The following is a 12964-nucleotide window of genomic DNA, read 5'->3' as shown; positions in this document are numbered from 1 at the left end:
ATGTCCCAACCCTTTGCACAATTGTAGGCACCTAATTCCCACTACGCTTTTCTATCCCTGGACCTTATCCTGTGTACTCCTGCTTTCTCTACCTGGAATGCTCCCCACCTTTTTCACTTGGCTAACTCCTTTTCATCCTTTAAGTTTCAATCTAGATCTCACTTCTTCCAGGAAGTGTTTGCTGATTCTCTAAGTCTGGATTCTCTCCCTCTTATGTGCCCCTATATGCCTATACTTCCTTCCTGTATTAGCGTATAACACATGGGATTTGTAATTACCTGTTTCCTAGTTTGTGTCCTTTAGACCATAAGCCTTGAGGGCAGTGACTGCACTTTGTTCATGCCCATGCCCCTGTGCCTACCACATAGTAGATGCTCACTAGATATTTATGAGATGAATGTGTTAGGGACACTGATTCTTCTTTCACTTCCTCCCCAGAAGCTGACCTGAAGTTTAACCACCTGCCAGGTGAGACATAAGATTTACCTCTTACAGAGAGCGTTCTATTTTATAAAAAGCCTTCAAGCCCAAAGAAATAATATCTAAAGGTGAAAGCTCAGGTACCTTGGCTGGTTGTAGGGGTTTCCTCCTGTGAGGAACATGTTGGGAAGGTGGTCATCTGTTCTGGGGCTGACGCTGCTAAGAACCAGTGGCGGGAGGGTGTGTGTGTTGAGATGAAATGGAGGATGTTTTTAGGTCCTGAGCAGCCCTTTGGTCCAGCGTCACATGCAGTGATATACTGGGCAACTGGAGAGGCAGGGTGGCGTGGATCCAACTGAGTCTGCATGATACCGTGGGGCTGGCAGAGGATCTCTCCATAGCAGTAGCTATCCATGGAGGCCATGTGGAGAAAGGGGAGTGAGTTCAAGAACTTTATTTGCTTCATTGTTCTGTCAGTTTATTTTGTGCTGATTTAATCGCCAAGGTGCTGTGATTATAGGTATATATGTATGTATATACAATGTGCTTGTATGTATATACAATGTGCTTGAGGTTGACGACTGGGCACAGGCAGATGGTTAGATTACATGTGTGTGTTTCACACCTCTGTGGACACTGGTGTGTCCCTCTGCCTCCAGGTCTGTCATGGAAGTGAGGAGGGAAGAAAGGGAAAGAACATTTATTGAGTACCTGTTCTATACCAGATGCTTTATGATTTTTATCTTGTTTAATCCTCACAACTCCGTAGTGTAGATGTTGCTATCCCCATTTTACAGATGAGAAAACTGAGGCTCAGGACATTCTGTAACTTGCCAAAGGACATGGTAATAATTTGTGGTCCTGATAGTAATGTTCAATTTATGTCTGTTCTACCATTTCCAGGCTGACTCCTAACTCAGTGTTTAAGGTTTGGCATCTAGGACAGGACACAGAAGTAAAGCACTGACTGAGCCCAGTTAAGAGGAGAGGTTATGGACTTCTCTGGTTGCGCAGTGGTTAAGGCTCCACGCTCCCAATGCAGGGGGCCTGGGTTCAATCCCTGGTCAAAGGAACTAGATCCCACATGCATGCCGCAACTAAGAGTTAGCATGTCACAACTAAGGAGCCCACGTGCCACAACTAAGACTTGGCGAAACCAAATAAATAAATAAATATTTTGTTAAAAAAGAGGAGAGGTTAACTGTTCAGGCTCTGGGTCAGTTCAGACTGACCAAATTCAAATCCTCCCTCTGCATCTTCACTGTGTGACTTTGACATTAGAGTGGATGCCCTTGGTGTGTCAGTGCCTTTTTTCCCAAAATGCCGCAAATTTTCCTTTATTAAGTAGTCAGGTCTGAACAACTTAATACATATTTTTGTCCTAACAGCATAGCCATTTGAAAAAACGACACAGAAGTTGAAAGAGAAAATATTTTAATTCATTCTTAAATTACCACAGTTACTAATGGGATATCTATGACTCTTGGGCATTGCCTTGCTTCTCTAACTTTGGAATCAGAGTGAACACCACCAGACTCATTTCCTGTTCCACACTGATTTCATGTTGAAAAATCCAGTTTTGCAAAAAAAAGTGACGTCATTGGAAGGCATGTAGCGCCATCTACTGTAGAAGCGGTGAGTTGCCTTGAGCTAGTAGTGCACATGATGCCTGACAGATGACGAGTATTTATCCCTGAAATTTTTCAAATATCCTGTGGAACCTCACTTTGGCAACTTGGAGCACCGTGACACACAGTTTGGGAATTGTGGTAATAGGGACTATCCAAGGTGAGTTGGACAATTGACTTATCCTTTCTGTGCCTTGGTTTCCTCACCTGTGATGTGGGTAACAATGCCTAGCTGATGGGATTGTAATGAGGTTTAAATGAGGTGTTTATAAAGTACCTACACAATGACGCGTGACACTCTACACTGGAGTCACCTGGGAGAGTTAATGAAACTCATGGATGCCTGGAACCCTACCCACAGAGTCTGATGTATTTGGTTGGGGTGGTGCCCAGGCATGGGAATTACTTTTTAAAGTAGCCCGGGGGATTTTAATGTTCAGTCAAAGCTGAGAATCACTGACCTGTCACATCGTAAACAGGCTATTTTAAAAATAAAAGTAATATTTTTATTATGGTTTGGCAGAAAGAACACAAACCTAGGTAACCAAAGTCCTGGATTCTAGAACTTTTTCCCATTTAGGGGTAGTGTGGTCTTAGGTAAATCACTTGCCGTCTCTTAACCTCTGTTCTTCCATGTAAAATGACAAAAACTTTTGTCCAGTCTTAATTCACAGGGTTATCATGACGTGTGAAGTAAAGTGCGTGAAACTGCTCTTTAAACTGTACAGCACTCTACCAACGTATCGTGGGGAAGTAGAAAATGTAATCGCTTTCCTCAACGAGTAACAAAACCCCAGGAAACTTGAAGGCCACCGTGTCTGCTGTTCTGTGCAGCATGGAGAGACCTTTAGACCCACAGCTGAAATGATGGAAACACATGGGCCCCTTCTCAGCTGGGGTGGAAGGCCCACAGCCTGCCTCTTTAAGGAATCATTACAGTACTGGAAACTTCCAGAAGGGGGCAGCCTTGTCTCAGCCCCAGACAGGTTTGAGTATAACCATCAGACAGACCCATTTTGTTTTGGAAAAGTTGAAGTGAATGTTCACAGATTTTATTTATTTGTATTAGCCTCTATACCATAATACATAAAGTTTCAATAATTACAAACTCGAAAATTAAAACCTGAACAGCAATGTAAAAACTGTAAAAGACATGAAAGCTTATTTTTACTTGCTTAAGGCTCTTTGGCAGTAGATCTTAGAAAAAGTTTCTCTAGATTTCTTTTTAATCACCATTTGGACTTTTGCTAACTACATCTCTATTCATACTGGGCTTATATATCAGCCATGCAAATTAGGTGTGCACATGTAATGAAAACAACAACTGAAATAGTTATTTCAATAGGAGACAAAGCACTAGTTTTTTTTTTTTTAAGGACTTTTTTTTTTTTAAATTAATTTATTTATTTTTGGCTGTGTTGGGTCTTCGTTTCGTGCGAGGGCTTTCTCTAGTTGCGGCAAGCGGGGGCCACTCTTCATCGCGGTGCGCGGGCCTTTCACTATCGTGGCCTCTCTTGTTGCGGAGCACAGGCTCCAGACACGCAGGCTCAGTAGTTGTGGCTCACGGGCCCAGTTGCTCCGCGGCATGTGGGATATTCCCAGACCAGGGCTCGAACCCGTGTCCCCTGCATTGGCAGGCAGATTCTCAACCACTGCACCACCAGGAAAGCCCCAAAGCACTAGTTTTAACCAATTAACAATAATACTCCATCCTTTCACTCTAAGCATACCCCAAGGTCAAGGGAAATCAAGTCCCAGGCCCCTAGAACTCACTCACTGCAGAGTTTGACTGAAAATGCACAGAGCTTCTATTTAGCTCTAAGTATCACGGTGATAATAGCTACCATTTATTAAGCAAGTACTATGTGCCAGATGCTTCATTTACAAACTATTCCTCATAGCATGTTAACAGAGGTCATGATCTTCCTCATTTTCCAGATGAAGAAACAACTCAGAGAATTTCTGCTCATGGGCACACAGCTGATGTGGGGGGAATGAGGGAGGCCTTCTGTCTGCCCAGCTCACCGTAATTCACGTGAGCTGTTCTAGTACTCATACTCAGCTGTTCTAATCCCGGTAGCTTTGGCTTGGAGACTGTCTGAGGTCTGGTCCAAGAACTTAGGCAGGACCATGTAGAGGAGGTATCCTTCCCCACAGCTCCCTGCTCTAGCACACCTGAGCTGCCCTATAGCTTTATGACCCTGAGGCTCAGAGGGTACCTGGCAGCTACTCCCAGAATGAAGGGCTTTGCCCATAGTCACAAATCAAGGGGAATTAGGGAGTGGCTGGAATAACAATATGAATCTGAGAAACAGAGTAAGGGGCCGAAGGGTTGGATTTTCAGTGCATTGCTGGGCCTTAATGGAAACTATGTTTAGAAGCCATGTGGGCTCTTCCTGAATCCAGGGAAAATATTAGCAGGAGGGCCTGCCTGTGTAGTGGCAGGGCCTCTGCACCCAGCCAAGGCTTTCTGAGGCAACTGTGAAAAGCATGTTGAAAATCTTGGATAAGACTAACCTTTAGAATAATGCGATGCTTTATATGAACCACTTTTCATTTAGCGTTACCTTGCATCTTCTGAATGATCAACAATTATCTACAATACATATAGTAGGTATTAAAGCTGTTCACCAAATTTTTCCTCTTCTCTGCCTTCTGGCCACATGCTAGGATGGCATTGACTGGTCCCTGGTCCCTAGTGATTGGGGGTGGCCATAGACTAGGTATGGCCAATCTGGTGGAAGTGGAAGTGATGCTATCACTTCCAGATTGAAGCATTTAATCATCTCTGTGAGCCCTTCCGAGCTCTCTTCCCCTCTGCAGAGCAAGTGGTAAAGCCCCAGCTAGCGGCTGCTCCATCAGCCTGAGTTTGGAGTGAGGAGAGCATGGAGTAGAGGTCCCATCTGACTCACAGAGGATATGCAGAATAAATGAGAAAGAAACCTTTGTTATTTGAAGTCACTGGGGTTTGGGTTTTGTTGTTGTTCTTACTGCAATGTGACCTAGGCTATTCTGACTGGCAGAGTGGGTTTACCAGCTACTTGCTCTGAGTCAAGGTAGAGGAACTGGATTATTTAAGGAGCAGTATGTGTAGAGGAAGGGGAATGGATTTTGGAGACAGAGAGATTACAATTAAATATCATCTCTGCCACTCACTATACGTATGATTTTAAGCAAATTTTAAAACCCTCTTCATACATACTTATTAGAATGGCAAAAAAAGCAAGCAAGCAAAAACCCCTGACCATACCAAATATTGGCAAGGATACAGAGCAACTAGAACTGGGGATGCAAAATGGTATGGCTACTTTGGAAAATAGTTTAGCAGTTTCTTATAAAATTAAACAACACTCGCTGTGTATCCCACTCCTATTTGCCCAAGGGATATGAAACCTTATGTTTACATAAAAACCTGTAACCCTCGTCCCTCAGTATCCTCAGGTGATTGGTTCCAGGACCCTCAGCAGATACCAAAATCCACAGATGCTCAAATCCCTTATGTAAAATGGCATAGTACTTACATGTAACCTAAAACACATCCTCCCATATACTTTAAATCATCTCTAGATTACTTATGTTACGGAATACAATGTAAATAGTTATAAATACAATGTAAATGCCATGTAAATAGACTCCACATGGCAAATTCAAGTTTTGCTTTTGGGAACTTTCTGGAGTTTTTTTTTTCCAACCAAGCTATCTACCGTTGGTTGAATACTGTGGATACAGAGGGCCAACTGCCCGTGAATGTTTTTAGAGGTTTTATTCATAACTACCAAACGTCCTTCAGATGATAAGTGGATTAACAACCTGTGGTTGAAGGAACTACTGATATAGGCAGCAGTCTGGATGAATCTCAACTGCATTATGCTAAGTGAAAAAGGTCAGACTTGAAGGGCTACATATCGTATGATTCCACTTATAGGACACTCTGGAAAAAGCAAAGTTATAGAAACAGAAAACAGATTAGGGGCTGCCAGGGACCAGGGGTGGCAGGGGTACAGCTGGCTACAAAGGGGCAGCATAAAGTAATGCGGGGACTTCCCTGGTGGTGCAGTGGTTTAGAATCTGCCTGCCAATGCAGGCGACACGGATTCAATCCCTGGTCCGGGAAGATCCTACATGCCACAGGGCAACTAAGCCCGCGAGCCACAACTAATGAAGCCTGAGCACCTAGAGCCCGTGCTCCGCAACAAGAGAAACCACCACAGTGAGAAGCCCACACACCGCAACGTAGAGTAGCCCCCGCTCACCGCAACTAGAGAAAAGCCCGCACGAAGCAGTGAAGACCCAACGCAGCCAAAAATAAACAAATAAAATAAACAAATTTATTTAAAAAAAACACTTCCTCAGCCAGTTTCCTCATCTATAAAATTAATATTTCTACCTGATAGTTTGTCGTGTGGAATGATTTAATATAAGTAGAGTATAGCATAGTGTTGGACGCTCAGTGGACAGTTAGCTCCTGCCAGGACACTAGATCTGGCTGAACCGCTCCATGTGGTCTTGGGAAGACCACTTCACCCCTCACATTTTTCGTCTGCAAAATGAAAGAGCTGGATCAGATGAACTCTCAGATCCCTCTGAGTCTGGCAAGGACTTAACAACACTCCTTGATGGTTGGAAGCACTAAGAATAATAATGTGTATGTGCAGCTCTTGACATTTGTCAAAGCTCTTTCAAGTAACTTACTTCATTAGTTACCTCACCTTTTGTTTAATATCTTCCGTCACAATGACAATCAAGCTTCAGAAAAACAAATGATGAATTACCGGAAGCAGAAGCCAAGGTGTGATGGGCCGGGGAGTGGACACACACGTGCAGAGAGGCCCCGGTTCAGCGTGGCCGCAGCAACTCCCACCTGCTCGCGATGTTAGGGACACACTGCCCAGGGCTGGGGCCAGGTGCCAGGAACTCACTCCCCACACCAGCCCCATGCCAGGGCGGCAATGGCAGAACTGCCAGTGAGCTCGGTGGTCTTCTCAAAGACACCCCGCTCCAGGGTCCCTCCCCCAGCTGGCTCAGGTTTCTAGGCTGAAGGTCAGTGGTGATGTAAGCTTTCTGAACCACTTCCTAAATATGCTCTCGGTCTTGGGAGAGTTCTTTTTGTTAGCTGTAAGCTAAACAGGGCAGTATCTCCCAGCATTTTAGGACTGCAGATATAACGCCCTTTCTCCTTTCTTCAGTGTATGTAGGGAGAAGGAGCCTAGGGCATCCCAGCGCGATCTCACCCTGGCCTGGGGTCCTCAGGCCCACCTCTGTACCTTTGAGGGGGAGAACTGTTGCCTCCCCACCTCACCCCCAAGCTGCCCTTTCGGGTACTTTGGTGCCTTAGCCTCCCCCAGCGGCTCTGGGCTGAGGTCCAGCTGCACCTAAGGGAGGGGAAGCCGGTGCTGTGGGTACAGGGCCTGCCTGCAGGTAACCAGGTGAGGCTGAAGCCTGCAAGGGGCCCTGGGGATTTGCCAAGAGGCCCAAGTCTCCAGCAGGGAGCCTGGGCAGCCCTCACCCTGAGGACGGAGTTGGGGTCGGAGCTGGAGGACTTGGGGGCAGGGGTGGAAACAGGAGAGCAGATGATTCCTCTCCAAGCATCCCCTCATAGTCACAGACTGAGTGGGTGGGGCAGGAGGGAGTACAGCCTGTGGGAACCAGCAGGGTCTCAAGGCCTGGGAGCAGGGGGGAGGTGACACTCCCAGTGGTACCCTTGGACGGATTAGGCAAGTGGGAGGCTATGCCTGGGGGTGGAGGGAGGCTTGGGGAGGTGAGGTGGGCATGGGGCTACCACTCCTGTGACTGGGCCCTCCCCCTTGTCTCCCTCCCTCCCAACATCCAGGCCTCCAGTCCAAGGAGGAGGTGGAGGCCCCATTCACCTCTCTCCACTGCCCTCTGTCCCACTGCCCACTGTGACCTGGCAGGAGGCAAGAGGCAGGGGCTGGCAGGCAGGGAGAGAGGGGGGCTCTTTCCAGACTTGGGAAAGTTGATCCCCAATGACCCTCCCTCCCTGGATGGGCACATCATCCCCTTCCCGCCTTCAGTTCCCTCGGGGCACCCTGGGGACTGAGAAGCACCCACCGTAGCCACTCCCCAGGCCACACCATGCAGTGACCAGGGTGGGGGGCCTGCCCTGACACCCTGGGCCCAAACTGGCCCCACCGGTGCCCTGCGTCCCTCTGCTCAAGCCCCGGGCAAGAGGCAGGAGTGGGTTGGGGTGAAGGCCGGGGTTTGTTGTGGCTGTGATAATGTCAGGGCCTCCCAGGCAGGAGAAAAGTGCAGTCTGCACATTGCTTACATTTTTCTTATGCAGCCAGGCTGGGAAATGGTTGGAACTAAAAGAGTGGGAGGGTGGACAAACTGTCCTCAAAGACAGGATTTTGGTGCCACCTGTGCCCCTGGGGGTGAGGGGAAGGGCATCTCCGTGGGGATCCAGTGCAGAGGATGCTGTGGGCGTGGGCACAAGGAGTTGCTGTGGTCTTGGCATAGATGTTTCCTGGACCAGTGATCTCCACCCACCGCCCCAATCCACGCTCCACGCTCACCCCCATGCACCAACCCTACATGACCAGAGCCTCATCCTCACTGGAGATGCAAAAGCAATCAATAACTGGGTAACACATGGCAAAGCTATCAATCTATTTAAGCCCTGGGATAAGGAGGGGTGAGGGAGAAGAGTCATGAGGCCGGCACCGGGGTCCCACTTCCTCCCATGGACCCCATCCTTGGGTGTGGATGGCCGGCAGGCGTGGGAGTGAGACCCAGGTTTGGGGCTCTGCCTCCCGCAGGGCCTCGAAGCTAATCTCCAGGATGCTCCTCCTCCTCTGAGCTCACCCCTCCTCCTCAATGTTTAGGGCACAGGTGAATGATTCCTTGACTCTGTGAAGCCTGCAGCTGCCCCTGGCAATCCACTTGGTGCTTCTCCCAAGTCCCAGGCCCCGCATCATCTCAACCAGCCTAGAACACCTGCCCTTTGTTCTCCTTTTCACCCTTTTCTGACCCTGTTCCCAAATGCTTTGCCTCCGGGTCTTTTCTTCCCTAAATGTACACTGGAGAGGAAAGACTCCACGTGGTCAGAACAGACTCAGGAAGGGGGGTTTGTGATGGTTCCCCAGGACCCTGGACCCTTCCTCCTCAGATCAGCATCGGCCTTTGTCCTCACAGCGCCTTGGTCTAGTCTCCTCAGAGTGTCTGAGTGGGAAACTCCTGGTTCTCCCTTTCCCTCCACCAGGTGAGATTTTCTCCCCATTTCATCTGTTCTGGAGACCTACCTAAGACCTACCTGTCCCCGCTCCTCGCCCCCCCTCCCCCGTCCCCCTCCTCCCGGGCATGGTGACCATGTGACAGCACCACAGCCAGCCAGAAGCTGCTCTGTTTCTATTGAGCAACTGGCTGCTCTTCCCCCAGCTAGCCTGTTGACTGACTATTAATTTTGAGTTAGTGTTCTTTAGAACGTGATTCCATTTTCTACCAGCCTTTCTCTCCATTTCTGGCTTGAGAAGTGTGTGAGTGTGTGTGTGTGTTTAGATTTCTACAGGGTGTCCTTTCAAATAAAGAAATAGTGATCTTCCAGAGTAGGACAGCTGGATTCAGGACAGAAGGAAGCTTTTGTTTGGGTGATGCGTCTCATGGCAGATACCGGTCCAGGGTGGGACCATGGCTCAGGTGAGGGGGACTACGGTGGTGAAAGCCCAGGGCCCGGGCAACAGGAGGACTGGCTTCTTCTCCAGCTCAGAGACCATCACAGGATGTGCTCTGAAGCTTTCTGTGCTTTGGTTTCCTCATCTGTCACCTGGAGATGTGACACCACCAGCCTGACCCAACCCACAGAATGTGGAGTGGAAATAATGCTCCATCCAGGATGGCCCGCTCACTGTTCCAGAAACCTCCTAGTCCACCTCACCTCAGCACTTTCGCCCATGCAATATTCCCTCCTCGGAATGTCCCCTCTAGGCCCCCTCGCTTCCTAAATCCTAACTCCTTCAGAGACCCAGGCAGGTCCTTTTTCCTCTGTGAAATTGTCCCTGATTACTCCAGCTATAGCATTGGGTCTCTTCTTGCAACTTCTATAAACATAGTTGGCATTACCAACGAGAACGTAATTGCTTTATATTGGGGATTCTCAACCTCAGTGCTATGGACATTTTGAGCTGGATAATTCTTTGTTGTAAGGGGTTAGCCTGTGCATTTTAGGATTTCAGCAGCATCCCTGGTCCGTACCCACTAGATGCCCGCAGCACCCCTCTGGTTGTGACAACCAAAAAAACCAATTGCAAAAGTATCATTTCAGAACACGCAGGAGCATCCCTAACCAAAAAATGTCTTCAGACATCTCAAAATGAACCCTGGGGGCAGAATTGTCCCCAGCTGGGAACCATTACTTTATATTGTTATTTAGCTTTTAATATTTCATTTTCCAGGCTAGATTCCTTTGTGTGCCCTAATGTGCCTAGCACACTATTATACACGTCAAGTGCTCCATAATTATCTGTTGAACAAATCAATGCACACTTTACAAATGTTAGAAGTGCAAGTAGAAGTTATTATGATAGCTACCTTTGGGCCTAAGTTACGCTTTTATGGGTTGGAGATATTCATATTTGCTTCTAAAAGGTCAGTCTACTTTCTTCCCACCATCAGATCTTGAGGAACAATTGTTGGCAAGGAACTTTGCTCTATCAACTGCAGAAACTTTGTTATAATAAATGGAACCCACAATAAAAATATTTCCAAGCTAAACTCCACTTATTTCAAGTGATACTTAGATCAAAATCTGAATCACAAAATAATCTGAACTATCTTTTGAAGTTCCCTGCGATGGGCTATATACCTTGTATTAGATTCTCCCCTGATGGTGTCAGGTTCTGTACGCGGGAAGAGAAGATGAGAGTTACTAGGAAGATATTTAAAGACTCAGGTGTTGAAGGAAACAGGCCCAGGGCCTTTCCTGGGCCCCACCAATCATCGCTCCCTGCCTGTGGACAGGCTGCTTACCCTGCCTGAGCCTCAGTTTCCCTGCCTGAAAAATAATAAATAATGGGAAGTAGGATTAATGAGAAAAGTATGCCAAGTGTCTATCCTAGTATCTGATGCATATATACTCAATTAATTTTGGTCTTTGATTTGGTCTTATAGTTATCCTTGCTTTTCCCCCCCTCCTACATTGTAGGTAACTCTAGGGCAAGAGCTGTATCTAATTCCTCTTTGCACCCCTCTAACACCCAAGCACAGCACCTTGCCCATAGGTGTTCCATACATTTTTTATTTTTTTGGCCACACCGCACTGGCATGCGGGACCTTAGTTCCCTGACCAGGGATTGAACTCATGCCCCTTGTAGTGGAAGCACAGAGTCTTACCACTGGACCGCCAGGGAAGTCACATTCCATACATTTTTTTTTAAAGGTTTTTTTTTTATGCGGACCGTTTTTAAAGTCTTTATTGAATTTGTTACAATATTGCTTCTATTTATGTTTTAGTGTTTTGGCCGTGAGGCATGTGGGATCGACCAGGGATTGAACCCGCACCCCTTGCATTGGAAGGCAAAGTCTTAACCACTGGACCGCCAGGGAAATCCCTCGTTCCATACATTTTTTTTAATGTAATTTTAAAAAATTTATTTATTTTATTTATATTTGGCTGTGTTGGGTTTTCATTGCTGTGTGCAGGCTTCTCATTGTGGTGGCCTCTCTTGTTGGGAGCACGGGCTCTAGGCGTGTGGGCTTCAGTAGTTGTGGCACAGGGGCTCAGTAGTTGTGGCTCACGGGCTCTAGAGTGCAGGCTCGGTAGTTGTGGCACACGGTTAGTTGCTCCGCGGCATGTGGGATCTTCCTGGACCAGGGCTCGAACCCGTGTCTCCTGCATTGGCAGGCGGATTCTTAACCACTGCTCCACCAGGGAAGCCCTCATTCCATACGTTTTTGATGAATGGACTATGCACCTGACTTCAGGAAGTCTGGAAGGTAAAGAAATGCAGACACACTAGCACCTGGACTGACCACCATCCCTCAGTCTTATAGCCCCATGTTAATTGCATCCTAATCCTATAAATGTATTTGATTCATAAACTTTCAAACTGGAAAGGACTTTCTACAAGATCAAATCCAATACTCTCATTTCTCAGATGAGGAGGCCCCGTGAGGATACATAACTCTTTCACGTACAAAAAACCAAAACAGTCCATTGTCCTGTGGCTTTAGGAAAATTAAGTAGTTTTTCTTTAGTTCCCGTTTCTTCAAATAGTTCCTCTGGACCAGAGTCTCTCAATATCAACTACTGACATTGGGACTGGATAATTCTTTGTTGTGAAGGGCTGTCCCATGCACTGTAGGAGTTTAGCAGCATCTCTGGCCTCTACTCACCAGACACCAGTAATATAGTCCCTCCCCCCTTAGTTATGACATTCAAAAATGTCCCCAGACATCACAAATGTCCTGAGAACCACGGTATAGAAATTACTACAGGTAAAATCCCTTCATATGACACACTGAGGCCCTCAGGTTATGTGATTGTTTTAATGAATAGTTTGCTGGTAAATCTCATTTGTAGCCAACAAACTCTGGAGAAAAGACAGAGCCACTCTGTAAGTGAGACCAGGTCTCAGTCACTGCTGGGACCCACTTACCATGTATGTGTGTGTCATTTATTTTTCATATTCTGCCTACCTCCAGGGACCTTTGAAGTGGACCCTGACTCATTTCTTTCTCAGAACAACTGGCTGTGTTCTGTGCGTTGCCCAGGAGTCTGGGCTGTGTGGAGAGTGGTCCTCCCCTGTCAGAGCCCTTTTCACATTGTACTCTCACTGCCTGTTTGTCTTTCTGCCCCAGGGGACGTTAAGGCCCACGGCAGCAGAGACAATCACCATCTTGTTCACCATGCACTCCCAGTTGGCACATAGGAGGTGCCCAATAAGCATTTATTGAATGAATAT

The 12964-nt window shown here is 47.1% G+C and overlaps 1 long non-coding RNA gene across 2 annotated transcripts in view; it reads left to right on the top strand.

Annotated features, from left to right (window-relative positions):
* Positions 1–9257, top strand: part of LOC309665759 — a 36826-nt gene extending 27569 nt beyond the window's left edge. Inside the window, exons 3-4 of one of the 2 annotated variants that reach the window (XR_014266669.1) lie at positions 439–468; positions 1324–9257. This is a non-coding gene — a long non-coding RNA (uncharacterized lncRNA). Of the gene's footprint in view, positions 1–438 lie in introns of both variants that reach the window. The other variant, XR_014266670.1, reaches the window with a different exon arrangement.
* Positions 9258–12964: the final 3707 nt, after the last annotated feature.

This window comes from Balaenoptera physalus (assembly GCF_965194825.1).
Source record: "Balaenoptera physalus genome assembly, chromosome: 8".
NCBI lineage: Eukaryota > Metazoa > Chordata > Mammalia > Artiodactyla > Balaenopteridae > Balaenoptera > Balaenoptera physalus.
The sequence above is the reverse complement of the archived record's forward strand: the minus strand, read 5'-3'. Positions and strand labels throughout refer to the sequence as shown.